The sequence below is a fragment of the Calliphora vicina genome, chromosome 3 (assembly GCF_958450345.1).
Source record: "Calliphora vicina chromosome 3, idCalVici1.1, whole genome shotgun sequence".
NCBI classification, from domain to species: domain Eukaryota; kingdom Metazoa; phylum Arthropoda; class Insecta; order Diptera; family Calliphoridae; genus Calliphora; species Calliphora vicina.
Genome location: NC_088782.1, coordinates 108,006,521 through 108,027,280, shown reverse-complemented (window position 1 = coordinate 108,027,280; position 20,760 = coordinate 108,006,521). Strand labels below are relative to the sequence as shown.

Below are 20,760 nucleotides of genomic sequence, written 5' to 3'. Positions count from 1 at the left end.
GACTTATATGGGAGCTATGACCCATTATGATTCGATTGTCATAAAATATTTTTATGTGATTTTTATGTATTTATATGAGAGCTGTGGCCAATTATGGACCAATATTCACAAAATTCAGTATTATGATTTTTGAATACAAATTACTGATCTGTATACTGTTTTGGTTTAATATATGGATGATATGACCTATTATAGTCCTAAGGGCTATTTTTGTAGAATTTCATATAAACAACGCTATTAACAAGAGTGGACCTTATATGGGAGCTATGCCGAATTATGGACCAATATTTAAAAAATCTTCTAGTACGATTCTTGGATACAAATTATTGATCGGTGTAAAATTTTAGTTCAGTATAGATTTTTTTGGATATTTGTGCAGGTTAATGTGTTTTCCTGAAGTGGTTCTTATATGGAGGCTATGACCAATTATGGGCCTATCATCATAAAATTTGGTACATCGATTTTTGTAGATATATATTGAATAAATTTGTTTCGAATTTCAACCTGATAACTATATTTGTAACAAATTTATGAGGATTTTAGTGATTTTCGGGAGTGGACCTTATATGGGAGCTATTGTTAAATATGGACCGATATTCAAAAAATTCAGAAGTATGATTACTGGATACAAATTACTGATCTGTGCGTTATTTCATTTTGATATCGGTATGTTTTTACTATTTTTTAAGGTTAATATCTTTTTCGGAAATGGCCCTTATGGGGAGCTATGACCAATTATCGGCCAATCTGCATACAATTTAGTATAGTGATTTATATGTATATGAGTATTTTTTTTGTCGAATTTTAGCATGATAAAGATATTTATAAGAGATTTATGAGTACATAACTGATTTTCGGAAGTGGACCTTATATGGGAGCTATGGTCAAATATGGACCGATATTCACAAATTTCTGTAGTATGATTTCTAAGTATAAATTATGGATCTATGTAAAATTTTGTTTTGATATTGATATTTTTTAGATATTTATGTAGGTTAATGTGTTTTTTGGAAGTGGTCCTTATATGGGAGCTATAACCAATTATCGGCCGATCTTCATAGAATTAGGTACAGCGATTTTGGTGTATATGGGGACTATTTATGACAAATTTAAACTTTATAGCGATATTTATAAGACATTTATGCTTATTTAAGTGTTTTTCGGAAATGAACTTTATATGTGGGCTACGGTCAAATATGGGCCGATCCACAAAAAATTTGGATTTGTAATTTTTTTAAGCACGAAACTTATTTTGCCTGAATTTTGTGTGGATACTGCAATTTTGTAGGCATTTAAAGACCATATAACCATATTTCGGGAAGAAATTTGTATGGGGCTAGGAGAAATCATGGACCGATTCTTATAATTTTCGCCAGAGTTAGTCCCTTTAACATAAAAATAACGTGTGTACAATTTTATGGTATTATCTGCAATATATTTGCACAAATAACGAAAACTATGTTAAAATTATCAAGTTTTTTTTAGGTTGTCTCACATTTTGGTTCATAACTCTAGTTCCACTGAACCGATTTTGCTGATTTTCAATACCAAACTGCTTAGGAGAACAATAAACATTTTTCTTGCAAGTCTACCAACTTTGGTTGCCTCTTTTGGACGTGAGCGTGTTTTACACAGACAGACAGACGGACAGACAGACGGATATGGCTCAATCGTCTTAGAATTTCATAGGGATCAATAATATATATACTTTGTTGGGTCTCAGATGAATATTTCTCAATGTTACACACGGAATGACAAACTTATATATACCCTCATTCACCACTTATGGTGGTGGAGGGTATAAAAATGATTTTTTGAAAAAAATCAAAATTAATATTGAATTGGAAGGTATTAACTTAATTTTAATATAATTACAATGTGTTTAGCTTCTTGTGTATTTTTTATAAAATTAATATTTGCCCAGTGTCATTTTTAGTATTTGTTCGTCCATATATTTCAATTTCAACTAGAGTTTTAGTTGTGTTTCCCCCTGATGTCTCCAATGGGATTTTTTCTGGTTTATTAGTTAATATTTAGAAACACGCTTAAATTATAATTGCAAAAAAATTTCAAAATTTTGACAAAAAAGCAAACGTATAAAAACAAAAGTTCAAAATACATATTCTGATTAGCTTGCCTAAAAGGAGTCGATTTTATTAAACTCACATGAGCGAGCGGACCACACCCAGATCTAGTTTGCAATTTTTTTAGTAAGATTTCTTATTGATTTTTAATTTTTTATCAATTTTAAAAAGTTTATAGTTTCACTTATATGGGGAGTGGATGTGGCAGTTGTCCAATTACGCCCATTTTGTTTTAAATATAATCAATTACTAAATTTTTTTAAAAAGTACTTAATTTGGTACTTTTTAAAAACGTTTCTTTTTTAAATTTTATGATTTCAGAAATTTCTTTCAGATTATTATGATACATTTCTTAACATATAAATGAATTTTGGTACTTTTTAATGAAAGTCTATTTAGTACTTTTCCAGTACCTTTTAGCAGAAAGTAGTTTTAATTTATATAATTTTGAATAAATATTCTACAGAAGTAAATTTAGGTCATATATATCTCCTAAAAGTGACAACTAAAGTGTTAGATTAAAGAAATATGTATTTATGTAAATAAATAAATATTTATATAAATAAAAATTTAGGATATAAACATATACATGTGCACAGAGTGATTTAAAATATATATAAATATATTTAAATTTGTTTTTCTATTTTCCACTGATGATGACTCGCCTGGTCGACGTCGTCTACAAACACATATGTATGACTAAAAGTGTGTTTTTGATTTAGTATTTTTATCTAAACACACACGTAAATTTAGTTTTTAACACAATTTTTTTTTTCTAAAAAATTTTATTTATTTATTTTTTTTTTTTCATTTCTATCTAAACATTTTTGTTCTAACAAACAGCTTTTGTTGCTGTTTTTGTGTTTTTTTGTGTGTGATTCAATTGTCAATACTCTGGCCGCCGTATTTAAATGCAAATATTGATTGAGCAAAATATAGCGTAATAACAAACAGACATTTTACAGCAATTATCTGGTTTATGCATTAAATAATATTTTGTAAATAAATAAATAAATTAATAAATATATAAATACGTGATTGAGAGTGTATTTGTTTTGGTATTGTTTGTAAATTTAACCATATTTAGGTAACTGCGATTTAATCCTCAGTCCAATTAAATCGTTAATACTTCAAAAAAAATCTTGGAAAATATTTAGTTTTTTATGGTTGGCAATAAGGTTACAAAGGATTTGACTGACCAAATTAGGAACTAAGTTAAAAAAATAATTAAAATTTTTATACACATAAAACCTATTGAAATATTAAAAATGGCTTATTTTGACAAATAAAAACATATTTCTGTATATTATAATAAATTAAATTCACCAGATGTTCATTTAATATCCAACAGAGAAAGCATTTTCCTGATTCTTCTGAATTTCCCAGCAGTTAAGCAATTAGTTTCAGCAGTTAAGGAATTAGTCTAGACAGTAATTGTCTCCAATTTATATATTTTGGCTCATTTTACACGTATGTGCTCGTTGCAGTGCAAACTGAAGTCAATTGGTTACGTTATACATCCCAGGTAATCCAGCGTGAAATCAATTGGCACTTTAGTGTCTCTAAGTAATCTACAGTGTAGTCACTTTAAACGTTTATTTTGTACTGCAGTATAGAAAGCAGTTTCTTAACACACCAGAAGTAATCTATTGGAGAGTTGTCGAAGGAAGACAAGATGTCTTTTTAAATGACTATTTGAGGTCAATTAGCAAGTGAACTTGTTAAAATAAATAGTTATGTAGCTGATCAAGTAACCAGTTATGTAGTAAGTAAGGTAACTGATTCTATGGATCGGGTATGTGAATCCAATCCATTGAATACTTTGGACCGGCTAGCAGACAGTCTCATTGTAATTTAAAAGGGTTTATTGATAAGGAAGTGTAACTTGCTGTCAGCCTAAATGATAGGTAAAATCCCTACTTTCAAAGAGTCTCCTAGAACTGAAGGGTTCTATATCAAGTGTATGTGTAAATCACGCTCACACCCAAATTACTTAAGGTAAATTAATGAAGTTTATCCATAATATTTACTATTGTTCTAAGTAGTTTGGTATTGAAAATGAAAAAAGTTATCAAACAAAATGTGAGGTAATCTCAAACAAATTGTATAACAAATTTTATCATTCTATATATAAGATCCAACAAGAGATACAATATGAATATTGGGTCTTATGAAATCAACTGTCTGTGCGAATCATGATCACGCATAATGAGAAAATGGAAATTAATAAGATTTTGCTATTGAATATCATCGGATCAGTACTGCAGCAGCTGTGAAACAAAACTTATCACAATCTCATGCAAAATTTTGTATTACTATCCCTTCAACATCGAATGTCTTGTTCGAGAATTGCCATTCCATGTATAACAAATGGAAATATTTATTTAAGAATCAATAAGGCATGATGGATTATTACGGTTTCATGTCTGGCAGCATATTCTAGGCGTTTGCCGGCAAATGCTTGCTTCAAATGAATCAGTTGCGTTCTGGTTCCATTTGATGGTCTGGCCACATTTCAGCAGCTCATAATAGATAGGTCCCTTTTGCGCCCACCAAATACAGAGCATTAGCTTAGCGCCATAGATATTTGGCTTTGGTATGGAATGTAATTTTCTTTTATTGCATTCAAACATCATTTTGGAAATGAAAAATCGTATTTCAAGGTCTCTCGGCTTCAATTCGTTTGTTACCCAATGTCCCTGCTTTTGGATAAACCCTGCTGCTCGTAAACGTCTTGAAATTGCTGCTTGAGTAACTCCCAGTAATTTTACAAGCCCTTGTAGAGTTTGAAAACAATATTCATGGAGTAATGCCTTCAATTCTTGGTCTTCAAACTTTTTTGGCTGACCTGTACAATCTTTGTCTTCCGTGTAAAATCATCACTTCTGAACCGTACGTTGAAACCGATGAAACACATTTACCTTAAGCTTAGATCAGCAATCCGTGTGCTTCAACGGAACTTCTTTTTAAATTAAAGAAGTAAAGCAAAACTTATCGCATATGACGTTTTGTTGAGACAAAAATTTTTTTTTTTGCTAACGAAATGTTATCATTATTAAGAGGCGGTAAATAACTCTTAAAAACATTCATTTAATATCCAACAAAAAATAATTTTTCTTGAAGTTTACGAAATTCTTGATTTAATGTTTGTGTAAATCATGACCACGTTCATATTACTTAACAGAAATGAATAAGATTTGTCACAAATATTCAACATTGACCTAGATATTTTGCTAATAAAAATTAAATAAATCGGTTGTGTGTAGCAAAAGTTATGAACCAAAATATGAGACAATCTCAAACAATGATTAAAATATTCAAAACTATTGCTGTAGCTTAGCCTGGTATTTTAGCATGTGAATGAGTTTAAAAGATATAAGCAAGCAAGTTGTTATAGTTTAGATTTAATTTTTACACAATTTAAGAAAAGCAACATTGATCATGAATTAAAAGACAAGCTTAACTCTACTTTTTAGTTTAGGCATTTAATAGTTTATACTGCATTCTAAATTTTTAATTATTTGAAACAACTAAAATTCACTTTAAAACGTGAACTTAAAATCTAATAAAAGATAAATATTATTGATTTCTAGGATATCCTAAATCTAATGTGTGTGTAAATCATGTTCACGTCCAAATTACTTACTTGAAATTAAAGAAATTTATCATAAATATTCAACATTGTCCTAGGTCATCTGGTATTGAAACTCAATCAAATCCCATTAGTACATTAAAATATATGAACCAAAATCTGAGGCATCCAGGAAAAACGAATACAATATTCAAAATTGTTGCTCAAGCTTAGCTTATCGTTGTAATAGAAGTATGAGTTTAAGCTTTAAAGGGTATCTGCCAATATGTTGTTGTAATTTTGATTGTTGTTGTAATTTTTTAATGTTTAAGAAAAAAACAACAATTACATACTGTGAATATAATAATGTTCGTGTTTGGATATCAATGTTGAGACAAATGTAATTCTACATTTAGATAAAGGGTATTTACTAGAAGTTATTTAAATTTTAATAACATTTGCTAACAATTCTATTGGATTTAAAGATTTAAGAGGCGGTTTAAAAGAACCCTGTTCTGAATAGGGGTCAAGTAATAGCCACTACAGTTTAAATACTTCTATACAAGTTAATAGGCAATTGCTTCTTTTATACATATATGAAAGTTCTTTCTTATATTATTTATTTATAACTTAAAACTCCCGCATTTTGTGTACATTACACGTCACTATTATACAACAATTACGCCACAAGTTTTTTTAAATAAAAAAACCTTATTTTTTGTTGATTAAAAATTTATCAAATTTTTAACGGAAATTTTCTTAAATAACTAAAAACACAAAACTAAACCATAAAAATAATGTAAGAAACTCCCTTAAATATGTTTAAAACAGAATTTGAACGTAGAATACCACTACCATCAAACAGGAACACGCATGGCTAAGGACATTAACATTTTCCAACTGACTCATACGTTTACGTCAAATTAATCTAAAGTCTAAAGTCATTATGCTGAATGCAGCAGACGTCGTAACGCTTGAGTGCTTAACAAGCACCTTTAATTATTTCTTTTGACATTTTTTCAGTTCCCTACAATTACCCCGGCATAGATTATGTTTAAAAGAAAAACTATTCATAGACAGCAGACCTGAAGACGTTATAAAATTATATTTTATTAAGAATTTTTTTGGTGGTGGTGGCTGGTATTTTTGTGTTATAACTTTGAACTTAGTTTCTTAGTTTCTTTTAATGTTTAGGGGCAGGAGTTAGGGTGAAGTTAAAGAAGTTTTGAATTTAAACATATGTTTTCTTAATTTAAATAATGTTGTTCTTCTTGTATTTGTTTTGTGTAGAATTTTAAAATATTCTTTTTTGTTTTTGACTAAAGTTGCTTAACAGCTTTGAAATATAAAATAAGCGCCAAAAATTAGAGTGTAGAAAAAAGAAATGAAAACTAGGAAGAGTAGAGCTATAGGCGGCAGTAACGAATCTTATATATTTTGCAGCTTAGAAGAAAAATTAATTAGAAAAACGCTCATTTGTTTAACAAACAGGCCTTTTAAATACCTGTAATATTTCTAAAACTTTAGGTAGTCTCTTTAATTTATCATATCTCAATCATTTATGAACCGATTTTGCTGATTTTCAATAGCAAAATTCTTAAACGCATATCTAATAAACTGGTGCAAGATTTTGATTTGTCAGATATCTAAGGCCTTCGGAAAGTTTATTTACACTAACATAAGGACCGATATACTTTGTTATATAACTACCAATCCATAAGAATCCAGAAGAATTAGTGCTTAGAGTATTGAAAATTAATGTTATACAAATTACAAATGGAATGACAAATGTATAAAGGGTGCCCCAAAATTTACGCAAGATTTTAATTAAATAGAAATCACAGTTTTTATATCTCAGGGAGTAACTTAAATTTTTGTATAAAGGATGTAGCGTACTCATAACTAACTACTCACACACAGTCACACAAATTTCCAACGCATTTAAACGTTTTTATAGTCAAGTATTCGTTTAAGAAAAATACGAATTTTAAGAAGAAAAAATAAAAAACAAAATTGCAAATTATATGGTTCAGTAATCAGCAAATATTAGAGAAACAACAGAACTACATACACCCTGTATACATCAAACATACTCTTATTCCTATATAAAATCCTAGAGTAGGAGTATAGCTATTTAATGCTAAACGTCAAGGATATGTTTATCCTTAAACAATTTTGCGTGTTAGGCATTTAAGATGAGCTGACTATAATACAACAAGCACGAGCATAACGAGGACGACGGTGGTGATGATGATTTCTGTTGCTGCTTTTACTCATATTCCTTTTATTTTTCTTTTCTTAGCTCCAAAGTACCTAAATTCTATAGTACTTGCGTACTATATATATGGTAATGGCATGAATATTAAGATTCTGTTTTTTTTCTTCTTTGTATAAATATTCCTAAAGTATATTTTCTTAAAAAGTGTTTACTGTAATGCTAATGACAAATTGAAGGAAATTTTACAGGGATTTAAAAATAAAGGAATTACATGTGCCAAAAAAGAAGAAACATGGCAAATATGGGAAACATGTATGTAGGAATAACGGAAAAAAGCCAGAATTTTTAAAATAAATTACTTTTAAATTAGAGAACAAACGCCTAAGAAAATTATGAATAAATGAAAAATTTGTCAAGAAATATAAAATAATGAAATCATATATCGCATTTTATATTTTTTTGAATTGTGCACAAAACTAAATAGTAGCTCCAATTGTTTTTATAAATTGGACTTGACACTTTTACATTAATTTCTTTTTCACAAAAGAACTTTATTATTTTTTCTAAAGTCTAAACTAGTTTTCAAAAGCCTATAAAATACTATACTCCTTAAGAACACAGGCACTGGAAGGCCTCTAAGAGAACATTCGAGACAAGAGTGAGATCGCCGAAAATTCTCGAAAGCATCGAGTCAGTGTTTTTAGGCCTCCTTAAACACATTGAATATATTTAAATTTTAAATGCTGTACACTTGTACAATTATTACTTATTTCTAAATAAATTTGCTTTCAATTATTTTAATAAATGTAAACATTTTAAACATTGCCTTCAATAATTTATGATTTAATGCTGACCTAATTGCCCACAGACTTGAGCGACCTTGTATTATTTCATTAAAGTTTGCCTGATTTTTATGTCAGACAAACATCTGTATATTTTTTTTGCATAAGCATATTTTAATTGTCTATTATTTAATGTCTGACCATTTCCATTTTAAATAATATGTAAAACAAATATTCCTCTGTTTATATTTTTATGCTTTTTAATTTACCATATGTCTTGTAGACCAAATCTGGCCATTAGAAGGTCTGTTACAATTTATATAGCAATTGTTGGTTTATTACTCTAACTGACAGTTCTTCATATAGTGTACTACATTTGTGAAGTTTTAGTTTAGTACTACTTCTAGTTCTGTTCTAGTTCTGTTCTAGTTCTGTTCTAGTTCTGTTCTAGTTCTGTTCTAGTTCTGTTCTAGTTCTGTTCTAGTTCTGTTCTAGTTCTGTTCTAGTTCTGTTCTAGTTCTAGTTCTGTTCTAGTTCTGTTCTAGTTCTGTTCTAGTTCTGTTCTAGTTCTGTTCTAGTTCTGTTCTAGTTCTGTTCTAGTTCTGTTCTAGTTCTGTTCTAGTTCTGTTCTAGTTCTGTTCTAGTTCTGTTCTAGTTCTGTTCTAGTTCTGTTCTAGTTCTGTTCTAGTTCTGTTCTAGTTCTGTTCTAGTTCTGTTCTAGTTCTGTTCTAGTTCTGTTCTAGTTCTGTTCTAGTTCTGTTCTAGTTCTGTTCTAGTTCTGTTCTAGTTCTGTTCTAGTTCTGTTCTAGTTCTGTTCTAGTTCTGTTCTAGTTCTGTTCTAGTTCTGTTCTAGTTCTGTTCTAGTTCTGTTCTAGTTCTGTTCTAGTTCTGTTCTAGTTCTGTTCTAGTTCTGTTCTAGTTCTGTTCTAGTTCTGTTCTAGTTCTGTTCTAGTTCTGTTCTAGTTCTGTTCTAGTTCTGTTCTAGTTCTGTTCTAGTTCTGTTCTAGTTCTGTTCTAGTTCTGTTCTAGTTCTGTTCTAGTTCTGTTCTAGTTCTGTTCTAGTTCTGTTCTAGTTCTGTTCTAGTTCTGTTCTAGTTCTGTTCTAGTTCTGTTCTAGTTCTGTTCTAGTTCTGTTCTAGTTCTGTTCTAGTTCTGTTCTAGTTCTGTTCTAGTTCTGTTCTAGTTCTGTTCTAGTTCTGTTCTAGTTCTGTTCTAGTTCTGTTCTAGTTCTGTTCTAGTTCTGTTCTAGTTCTGTTCTAGTTCTGTTCTAGTTCTGTTCTAGTTCTGTTCTAGTTCTGTTCTAGTTCTGTTCTAGTTCTGTTCTAGTTCTGTTCTAGTTCTGTTCTAGTTCTGTTCTAGTTCTGTTCTAGTTCTGTTCTAGTTCTGTTCTAGTTCTGTTCTAGTTCTGTTCTAGTTCTGTTCTAGTTCTGTTCTAGTTCTGTTCTAGTTCTGTTCTAGTTCTGTTCTAGTTCTGTTCTAGTTCTGTTCTAGTTCTGTTCTAGTTCTGTTCTAGTTCTGTTCTAGTTCTGTTCTAGTTCTGTTCTAGTTCTGTTCTAGTTCTGTTCTAGTTCTGTTCTAGTTCTGTTCTAGTTCTGTTCTAGTTCTGTTCTAGTTCTGTTCTAGTTCTGTTCTAGTTCTGTTCTAGTTCTGTTCTAGTTCTGTTCTAGTTCTGTTCTAGTTCTGTTCTAGTTCTGTTCTAGTTCTGTTCTAGTTCTGTTCTAGTTCTGTTCTAGTTCTGTTCTAGTTCTGTTCTAGTTCTGTTCTAGTTCTGTTCTAGTTCTGTTCTAGTTCTGTTCTAGTTCTGTTCTAGTTCTGTTCTAGTTCTGTTCTAGTTCTGTTCTAGTTCTGTTCTAGTTCTGTTCTAGTTCTGTTCTAGTTCTGTTCTAGTTCTGTTCTAGTTCTGTTCTAGTTCTGTTCTAGTTCTGTTCTAGTTCTGTTCTAGTTCTGTTCTAGTTCTGTTCTAGTTCTGTTCTAGTTCTGTTCTAGTTCTGTTCTAGTTCTGTTCTAGTTCTGTTCTAGTTCTGTTCTAGTTCTGTTCTAGTTCTGTTCTAGTTCTGTTCTAGTTCTGTTCTAGTTCTGTTCTAGTTCTGTTCTAGTTCTGTTCTAGTTCTGTTCTAGTTCTGTTCTAGTTCTGTTCTAGTTCTGTTCTAGTTCTGTTCTAGTTCTGTTCTAGTTCTGTTCTAGTTCTGTTCTAGTTCTGTTCTAGTTCTGTTCTAGTTCTGTTCTAGTTCTGTTCTAGTTCTGTTCTAGTTCTGTTCTAGTTCTGTTCTAGTTCTGTTCTAGTTCTGTTCTAGTTCTGTTCTAGTTCTGTTCTAGTTCTGTTCTAGTTCTGTTCTAGTTCTGTTCTAGTTCTGTTCTAGTTCTGTTCTAGTTCTGTTCTAGTTCTGTTCTAGTTCTGTTCTAGTTCTGTTCTAGTTCTGTTCTAGTTCTGTTCTAGTTCTGTTCTAGTTCTGTTCTAGTTCTGTTCTAGTTCTGTTCTAGTTCTGTTCTAGTTCTGTTCTAGTTCTGTTCTAGTTCTGTTCTAGTTCTGTTCTAGTTCTGTTCTAGTTCTGTTCTAGTTCTGTTCTAGTTCTGTTCTAGTTCTGTTCTAGTTCTGTTCTAGTTCTGTTCTAGTTCTGTTCTAGTTCTGTTCTAGTTCTGTTCTAGTTCTGTTCTAGTTCTGTTCTAGTTCTGTTCTAGTTCTGTTCTAGTTCTGTTCTAGTTCTGTTCTAGTTCTGTTCTAGTTCTGTTCTAGTTCTGTTCTAGTTCTGTTCTAGTTCTGTTCTAGTTCTGTTCTAGTTCTGTTCTAGTTCTGTTCTAGTTCTGTTCTAGTTCTGTTCTAGTTCTGTTCTAGTTCTGTTCTAGTTCTGTTCTAGTTCTGTTCTAGTTCTGTTCTAGTTCTGTTCTAGTTCTGTTCTAGTTCTGTTCTAGTTCTGTTCTAGTTCTGTTCTAGTTCTGTTCTAGTTCTGTTCTAGTTCTGTTCTAGTTCTGTTCTAGTTCTGTTCTAGTTCTGTTCTAGTTCTGTTCTAGTTCTGTTCTAGTTCTGTTCTAGTTCTGTTCTAGTTCTGTTCTAGTTCTGTTCTAGTTCTGTTCTAGTTCTGTTCTAGTTCTGTTCTAGTTCTGTTCTAGTTCTGTTCTAGTTCTGTTCTAGTTCTGTTCTAGTTCTGTTCTAGTTCTGTTCTAGTTCTGTTCTAGTTCTGTTCTAGTTCTGTTCTAGTTCTGTTCTAGTTCTGTTCTAGTTCTGTTCTAGTTCTGTTCTAGTTCTGTTCTAGTTCTGTTCTAGTTCTGTTCTAGTTCTGTTCTAGTTCTGTTCTAGTTCTGTTCTAGTTCTGTTCTAGTTCTGTTCTAGTTCTGTTCTAGTTCTGTTCTAGTTCTGTTCTAGTTCTGTTCTAGTTCTGTTCTAGTTCTAGTTCTAGTTCTAGTTCTAGTTCTAGTTCTGTTCTAGTTCTGTTCTGTTCTAGTTCTGTTCTAGTTCTGTTCTAGTTCTGTTCTAGTTCTGTTCTAGTTCTGTTCTAGTTCTGTTCTAGTTCTGTTCTAGTTCTGTTCTAGTTCTGTTCTAGTTCTGTTCTAGTTCTGTTCTAGTTCTGTTCTAGTTCTGTTCTAGTTCTGTTCTAGTTCTGTTCTAGTTCTGTTCTAGTTCTGTTCTAGTTCTGTTCTAGTTCTGTTCTAGTTCTGTTCTAGTTCTGTTCTAGTTCTGTTCTAGTTCTGTTCTAGTTCTGTTCTAGTTCTGTTCTAGTTCTGTTCTAGTTCTGTTCTAGTTCTGTTCTAGTTCTGTTCTAGTTCTGTTCTAGTTCTGTTCTAGTTCTGTTCTAGTTCTGTTCTAGTTCTGTTCTAGTTCTGTTCTAGTTCTGTTCTAGTTCTGTTCTAGTTCTGTTCTAGTTCTGTTCTAGTTCTGTTCTAGTTCTGTTCTAGTTCTGTTCTAGTTCTGTTCTAGTTCTGTTCTAGTTCTGTTCTAGTTCTGTTCTAGTTCTGTTCTAGTTCTGTTCTAGTTCTGTTCTAGTTCTGTTCTAGTTCTGTTCTAGTTCTGTTCTAGTTCTGTTCTAGTTCTGTTCTAGTTCTGTTCTGTTCTAGTTCTGTTCTGTTCTAGTTCTGTTCTAGTTCTGTTCTAGTTCTGTTCTAGTTCTGTTCTAGTTCTGTTCTAGTTCTGTTCAAGTTCTGTTCTAGTTCTGTTCTAGTTCTGTTCTAGTTCTGTTCTAGTTCTGCTCTAGTTCTGTTCTAGTGCTGTGCATAGAGAAATGCAAATAGAGCGGAATCTAGGAAAAAAACTCAAACAAAAAAATTACTCAAAATCGTCAAACATACGATTTTTGTTTATGTTTTACTAATACCTTCTCTCGCCTTATGTTTTTGACAACTGAGTTATGTTTTTGACAGGAGAGTTTCCGATCTATGTGTATTTATCTATATGGAATAAATTAGTAATTGGAGTGCAATTAAAAGAAATCTTAATTAATATTAATAAAAGTTTTACTAGGATATGAGTTCTCATGGGAGTTGATTTTAGACACATTATCTCTTTATTATACAAATAGAGGATAAGTAAAGTTATTATTATTCTTTAAAACAAGTATTTCTATATATCGTATACAATTCATTTCATGAGGCTTTTTGTTTAGCATTTCACAATGAAATTAACTTTATTCTATAGAAAATATTCACACATGTTTCACAGACGTCAATAATATTTTAATAGACACAATTTTGTTTTATATTTTTCGAATGCAAATACTAACAAAACTTGGTTATAATTGTTCCATTTGATTGAAAACAGTTCGTTGGTTATGACTTTTTGTGCTCATAAAAATATTGAATGTTTATTAAATGATTTATTTATTTATTACCAACACAAGTTAAAAAATGTTTTTACATTGATAATTGTGCAAAAATAAAAAAAATAATTTTTCATAATTTTCATTCACTTTCATCATATTTAAAAACGATTTGTGAAAATTCTCTTTTAAACTAAATTTCTATTTTTTTTTTATTAAAGAATATTTATTACTGTAGTCATCTCTTTTGGTTCTTAGTTTTTTCAATATTTTCTCTATATTTTATGTTTCATATTTTGTTTATTTTATTTAACACTTTTTATTCGTGTGTGTTCAGTAAATGACACATTTTAGTTTTATTTAGTTTTCTTTTCAACACACAAAAATTTGTGTTCCATTTATTTGAGTTTTTTTTTTCAATATTTTATTTTTGATTTTTCTTTAATGTTTAATGTTATTTCAGTTTTTTTTTATATTTAATTTAATGATGTTGTTTTTTTGCTATTTTTATAAAATTTTGTAATATTTTATTTTGTTGATTTGTTCATTTTGTTAGTTTGTAAAGCAACGACAAATTTTGAAAAAAAATAAGAATTTTACACTCACTGAGACATATTTTAAACATGCGGTCATTTTATTTGTATTTATTGCTTTATATTTTCTAATTTTTATTTTATATACAGCATATTTATGTTTTTAGTTTAAAAAAAATGTGTTTTTTAAATTTTATTTATTTATATATAACACACATGATATTGATTTATATTCATAATGTGTTAATAAATTTGAAATTACTTATTAAAAATTTTGTGACATTTAATTTTATATGGAAAAAGTCTAAAGTCATAACCCTGAAATTTTACAGATTTGAGATATAAAACGATTTTTTAACACTCTGCAAAATTGTTTAGCTAAGATAGTTCTAGAAACAGTCATACTGTTTAAGTATTAAAATATTATTTTAATACATTCCTGGTATTGTGATGCATTCAAAATTATAACTGGAATGTGTTTTTATTGAATTGAAAAAACAACACAATTAGCATATTGTTGCCTAAATTTATCCAAAGGCAAGTGTAACAACATGTGGATGTGTTTATAGATAATTTATTATAGAATTGAGGATATTTATTTTAAGTCAAATATAGAACTGTTGTTTGTTTTTGTTTACATTTTTTAAAAAAAATTATTTACTCATAGGTATATTTGAGGTCAAAACGTCTACTTCCTTTTCCACCCAAAAAAGTTTAAAAATTTAAATTTACGAAGACAAATTTTGTTCAACAAAATTGTTGTTTTAAGCTAGGTACTCTGAGAAACAACAATTTTAATTATGTGAGCAACATGTGAAAATTTTATACATATAGACGAAACACTCCGATTTCTCACACACAAATACAACAAATCATGTGTCTGATACAACAACAAAATACATTGACTGACATGTATTTTGTTGTTTCAAGAGTTAGGTTTTTGACAACAGACTTAGGTTTTTGACAATTGTATAGTTTATTTCAAAAACCAATCAAGCAACAAATTAATCATTTTGTCTAAATCGGAGAAAACTTGATATTTTCTATGAAAGTTATCCGTTTCTGTTACTGTTTGATAAAAATTAAACTTTGTTATCTATATTAACATATATTTAAGAAAAACAAGTAGGAAAGACCATATAATACCCTACACTAAGTAAAAGAGCAAAAATATTTTTCTTTTAAAATTTCAATAATTTCTATTTTTGAGTGATTTTGGGAAGTGGGCCTTATATGGGAGCTATGACCAATTATGGGCCGATCACCATGAAATTAGGTAGTGTGATTTATGTCTCTATGAAAAATATTTGTGTTGAATTTTGTGAGTATACCAACATTTTTAAGAGATTTACGCATGTTAAAGTGATTTTCGGAAGCGGGTCTATATGGGAGCTATGACTAATTATGGGCCGATCGTAACAAAATTTGGTGACATGAATTTGGTTTATATAAAACTTATTTGGAGCGGAATTTGTGGAGATACATATATAAGTTAAACATTTATGAGCGATAAACTCCAATTTCGGAAGGACATTTGTATGGGGGCTAGGTGAAATAATGGACGGATTTCAGCCAGTTTCAACAGGCTTCGTACTTCAGCCGAAAAAATAATATGGACCAAATTTTATCGAAATATCTTTAAAATTGCGACCTGTAGTCTGCGCACAAGGTTTACATGGACAGACAGCCGACCAGCCAGCCAACCAGACGGACGGACGGACATCGTTTAATCGACTCACAAAGTGATTCTAAGTCGATCGGTATACTTTAAGATGGGTGTTGGACTAATACTTTTGGGCGTTACAAACATCTGCACAAACGCATTATACCCTACCCACTATGGTGGTGTAGGGTATAAATATAAAGTTTGCACTTGACTGGTTTCTGAAAAAAACAACCAACTATTGAAAATTTCATGCGAAATATTCTAATTTAATTAGGAACTTCTAAAGTAAAATGACAAATGAAGTTTTTAAAGAGTTTGTTCTGAAATAACCATTCGTCATCATACACTCGTTCTATAGTGCATCCATTGTAGATCATTTAAAAATATTCCCATAAAACTCTTCTTTATAGCTTCTAAATATTTTATTTTGTTCACATTTATTGAGCCCTTTGACATTTATGACAAAAAAAAAAATAGATTAGGGTCTAGTATTACATAGTATGATATACATCACTTGACTTATTTCTGCATTAAACATGGATGGCTGCCTTACTTTTATATTACCCCATAAAAGGGGGTAATATATATTTTTTTTCATTAAACGATGCATTTACCATTAAAAAAATAGTAATCGCCCAATAACTCAATTTTGGATTTTTTGTTACTTGACTGGTTTTTGTAACGTATCATCACTATTGTTATTACCCTATGACCAAAACGATATAAGAATCATATTTTTATTTTTGAAATATGCAATTGTTTTATATAAATGTAAAATTTCCACACTATATTGCTAGAAAAGAACTAACTTGAGTGAATATTTTTGAATAAATTTCACAGCAATTAAATTGCTGTGAAATTTATTCAAAAATATACATATTTACTTTTTTTACTTTTTCACATGAAATCGAACAGAGTACTAAGCCTTATCACATAAATTATTTGTTCTTTTAAATACTCAAACGATGGTGAATATATGTATCTTTATTTTAATAAAACAAAACTGAATTTTCTTCTACAATAAACTCATAATAATAGTAATCTTACTTGTTGAATTAAAATTTATTTTTTTTTTTTTGAAAAAAAACACAATTTCCTTTTTGTTCACTAAACTTGGTGTGATTTCATTTCCATATGGAAAATAAATGGTTTCAAACATAACAGTCTGTAGTTGAATATTACTAAGCGAATATTTTATTCCTTATTTCTTAACAGTCTTTGACTATTTTAGTGAATGCTTTAGTAATATTTTAATTTTGTATACTTAATTTTTTTAGCTTATATAAAATAATTTTTGAAAATGACTGAAAAATATTCCATGAAAAAATGTAAACTTAATGAATGAAGTTTACAATTTAATATTAAAATTCATGAACGAATGCAGATGAAGACTGTACTGGCCTAGAAAATTAATAAGTGGACTAGCTGAAAAGAAGAGAAAAGTATCTCCAATGAAATGTGAGTTATGCATAAAATACTTTCCCTATAGCAGACTACCGACTACACGACTACAAATGCTGCTAGCAACAATTATTATTGTGAAAAGGGAAGCAACATCATAACCAGCTGACATTGTGGTATCACTTTTAAATATTTCATTCTTATACAAATTCAAAATATACAGTAAAAATAAAAAAACAAAGATTTTTTTTTAAATAAAATATTTTTAAGCTCTGATTTTGTTCATATTTTGCACAACAAACAAATGGCAACGTTCTAGCTCAGAACTTCCCATTAATTAATTCAAATTGAGCTAAATTCACTAAAATTTTTTTCTTTCAAAGGCTTTTATTTGAATAGAATTCATTTGAATTGATTCATAAGAAAATTCACTGAACTTTTGAGTTGTTCAGTCTAATCCGAATTAAAGAAAAATTTATTATACCCTACACCACCATAGTGGGGAGGGTATTATGGGTTTGTGTTTGTAATGCCCAAAAATATTAGTCTAACACCCACCTTAAAGTAAGCAGTAGAAAAAGGTACCCTTAAAGGTAACTTTAACTATAACGGCAAGTTGTAATATTGGCCCTAAGTCGATTAAACGATGTCCGTCCGTCCGTCTGGTTGGCTGGATGGCTGTCCATGTAAACCTTGTGCGCAGAGTACAGGTCGCAATTTTGAAGATATTTCGATCAAATTTGGTCCATATTATTTTTTCGGCCCAAGAACCAAGCCTATTGAAACTGGCTGAAATCAGTCCATTATTTAACCTAGCCCCCATACAAATGTCCTTCCGAAATTGGACTTTATCGGTCATAAATGCTTAATTTATAAATGTATCTCCACAAATTGCGCTCCACATAAATTTTATATATACAAAATTCATGTCACCAAACGATCGCTTCATAATTAGTCATAGCTCCCATATAGACCCGCTTCCGAAAATCACTTTAACGTGCATAAATCGCTTAAAAATGTTGATATACTCACAAAATTCAACATAGTAAACTTTCATATAGACATAAATCACACTAACTAATTTCATGGTGATCGGTCCATAATTGGTCATAGCCCCCATATAACCCCACTTCCGAAAATCACTTAAAAATATAAATTATTGAAATTTTAAAAGAAAAATGTTTTTGCTCTTTTACTTAGTGTAGGGTATTATATGGTCGGGCTTGTCCTACCATACTTTCTTACTTGTTTTTGTATTGTTTTTAATCATTTATAAAATTAATAGAAACAAAATTCTATTAAACCTAACAATAGATTTGAATTACCGGAAAATTAAAACATTAAACATATCTTATAAGGGTTTTTTGTTATGGATTAAAATTATAGAAATCTTGAATGATTAAATAACTATAATTCCAATGAATTCTATAAAAACTTAATTCTCTAAAGAATGTCTTCAATACGTTTGCATTACTAAGGAATGCGTCCCGATAGACTAGTCATTAGTACGCCAGCACGCCGAACTATTACTCGGAGGGTTGAGGGTTCGATTCCCATCAGAGACTCTGCAGGCAAGCAAAACGCTTTGCAGTTTATGCTTGATTTATAAAACAAAAGTTAAGCCTATGAATTAATTCGTTATTAATTTTTTAATGCCCTAAAAATTCAAGCACTTGAATATTATGCTGGAATTTGACTTGAATAAAAATTTAATTATGCTTTAAACTTGAAAACTATGTGTAAAATATATTTCAAATAAAAAATATGTAGCTTGAATTTATGTTTCCTTTTCGCTGGAGAATGCTATTGATATAAAGTTTAATACAATTATATTTAAATTGCTTGAAACTGGATTCAAGGCTTTAATTACACTTGATTTAAAATTGATTTCCAGTAAAAATGCTTATTTGGAAGCCTATGAATTATTCCTAAATTAATTATTTAATGCAAAGGTTAATACACACCCCAATAAGCTCTAAAAATTCAAGCACTTGAACGTTTTCTTGGAATTTGACTTGAATGCTAATTTTATCATGTTTTAATATATATTTGAAAAATTAAATATTTTTCAAATAAAATTATGTGGCTTGAATTTATGTTTCCTTTTTATTGGAGAATTCTATTGAAATAAAGTGTAATACAACTATAAATCAATTGCTTGACACTGGATTAAAAGCTTGAATTACACTTGCTTTCAACTTGAATTCCAGTAAAAATGCTTATTGTGAAGCCTATGAATTAATTTTAAATTAATTATTTAATGCAATGGTTAATGTACACCCCAATAAGCTCTAAAAATTCAAGCATTTGAACGTTTTGTTGAAATTGGACTTGAATGCTAATTTAATTATGTTTTAAACTTGAAAAATATTATTAAATATTTTTCAAATACAAAAAAAAACATATGGCTTGAATTTATGCTTGCTTTTTTACTAGTGAATGCTATTGATATCAAGTGTAATACAGCTATAAATCAATTGCTTGACACTGGATTAAAGGCTTGAATTACACTAGCTTTCAACTTGAATTCCAGCAATAATGCTTATTGGGACAAAATAATTTGATTTGAAAATTTCAGCATAACTTGACCTTTTGAAAGTGCCAAAGTGGAGTGCAATTTGTTATATAGTTTTGGTTAAGTTCCAGTTTTATTTTCATTTACACTGTGAAAACTGTTTACAAGTAAATCCACTTTATAAATTTAATCCCAATAAAGCTAAATATAAAATTGTAGCTATTTTTGCACAGCAAGTCAATTTCAAAATTTTTTTTAAATATTTTCGAAAAAAATTTCGTAAAACAATAGATATGCCTTATAGCAATTTAAAGTCGATAACCAATTAAAAATCCAAACATAAGTTTTTGTAGATAAATCTAAGGAAAATTTAAATTTTGACTCACTCATTAAAAATGAGCTAAAATTATTTTTAAAACAGCTTTAATTATCCATTTGTTTGTTTTTACAGCCTTAATAAAATTTGCAATAATCTTGTAAATTTTTTATAACTTTTTAATTTTTATATATTTTTTTTTTTTAAATTTAAATTTCTTTTCATAATTCTTACTTCATTTAATATTTTGCTTTTGCTAAGAATTCTTTTAATATTAATTCCTTTAGATTTGTTGTTTTTTTTTCAATTATTTTCAAACAAATTTGTTTTTCATATATTTTTCATCACTTATATTAATTTCTTTAGGTATAATTTATTTTTAACTATTTGAAATTGTTTGCAGACAATTTCTTTTTCGTTTCGTTTTAACGTTTCTCGTTTAATATTTATTTTTAATATATTTTTTCTTGGGCTTTTTGTTGCTATTATTATTCTTACAACAAAATGCCGCAAAATTAAAGCAGAAAAAAAAAACCGAAACAAAATTTATCAATCGCGTAACGTATTAAAGAAAAGCACATACAAAACGTTGTGTTAAGGGACGAGCGCGCATTAATTTTACAACAATTCGGCACAACGTTTGAAATGAAACTGAAATTTTGTGTACGAGTATGTGGTAATAATTGTTGAAAACATGTACAATCAACGGAGACATTTGGCCAAAACACATTCACACACACACACACACACACAAGAAACAACAGTCAACAGAAACATTTGCAACTTACGGACACAAACTCTTAAACAGATGGCTAAAAGTAAGAAACACAAAAAGCATGAAAAGGAAACGAAAAAAATACACTGACACTCACACACAATCAGTTGTCGTACTCTCAACAAAACAGAATTTTAATTTAAAGCAACAA

The 20,760-nt window shown here is 29.6% G+C and overlaps 1 protein-coding gene across 5 annotated transcripts in view; it reads right to left on the bottom strand.

Annotated features, from left to right (window-relative positions):
• Positions 1-20,453, bottom strand: part of LOC135956020 (hemicentin-1-like) — a 317,925-nt gene extending 297,472 nt beyond the window's left edge. For 3 of the 5 annotated variants that reach the window (XR_010576329.1, XM_065506481.1, XM_065506483.1), the window contains exon 1: positions 20,069-20,452. The gene's annotated coding sequence lies outside the window, so the exon portion shown is untranslated. Of the gene's footprint in view, positions 1-20,068 lie in introns of all 5 variants that reach the window. The other 2 variants (XR_010576328.1, XM_065506484.1) reach the window with 2 other exon arrangements.
• Between the last annotated feature and the right edge of the window lie 307 nt (positions 20,454-20,760).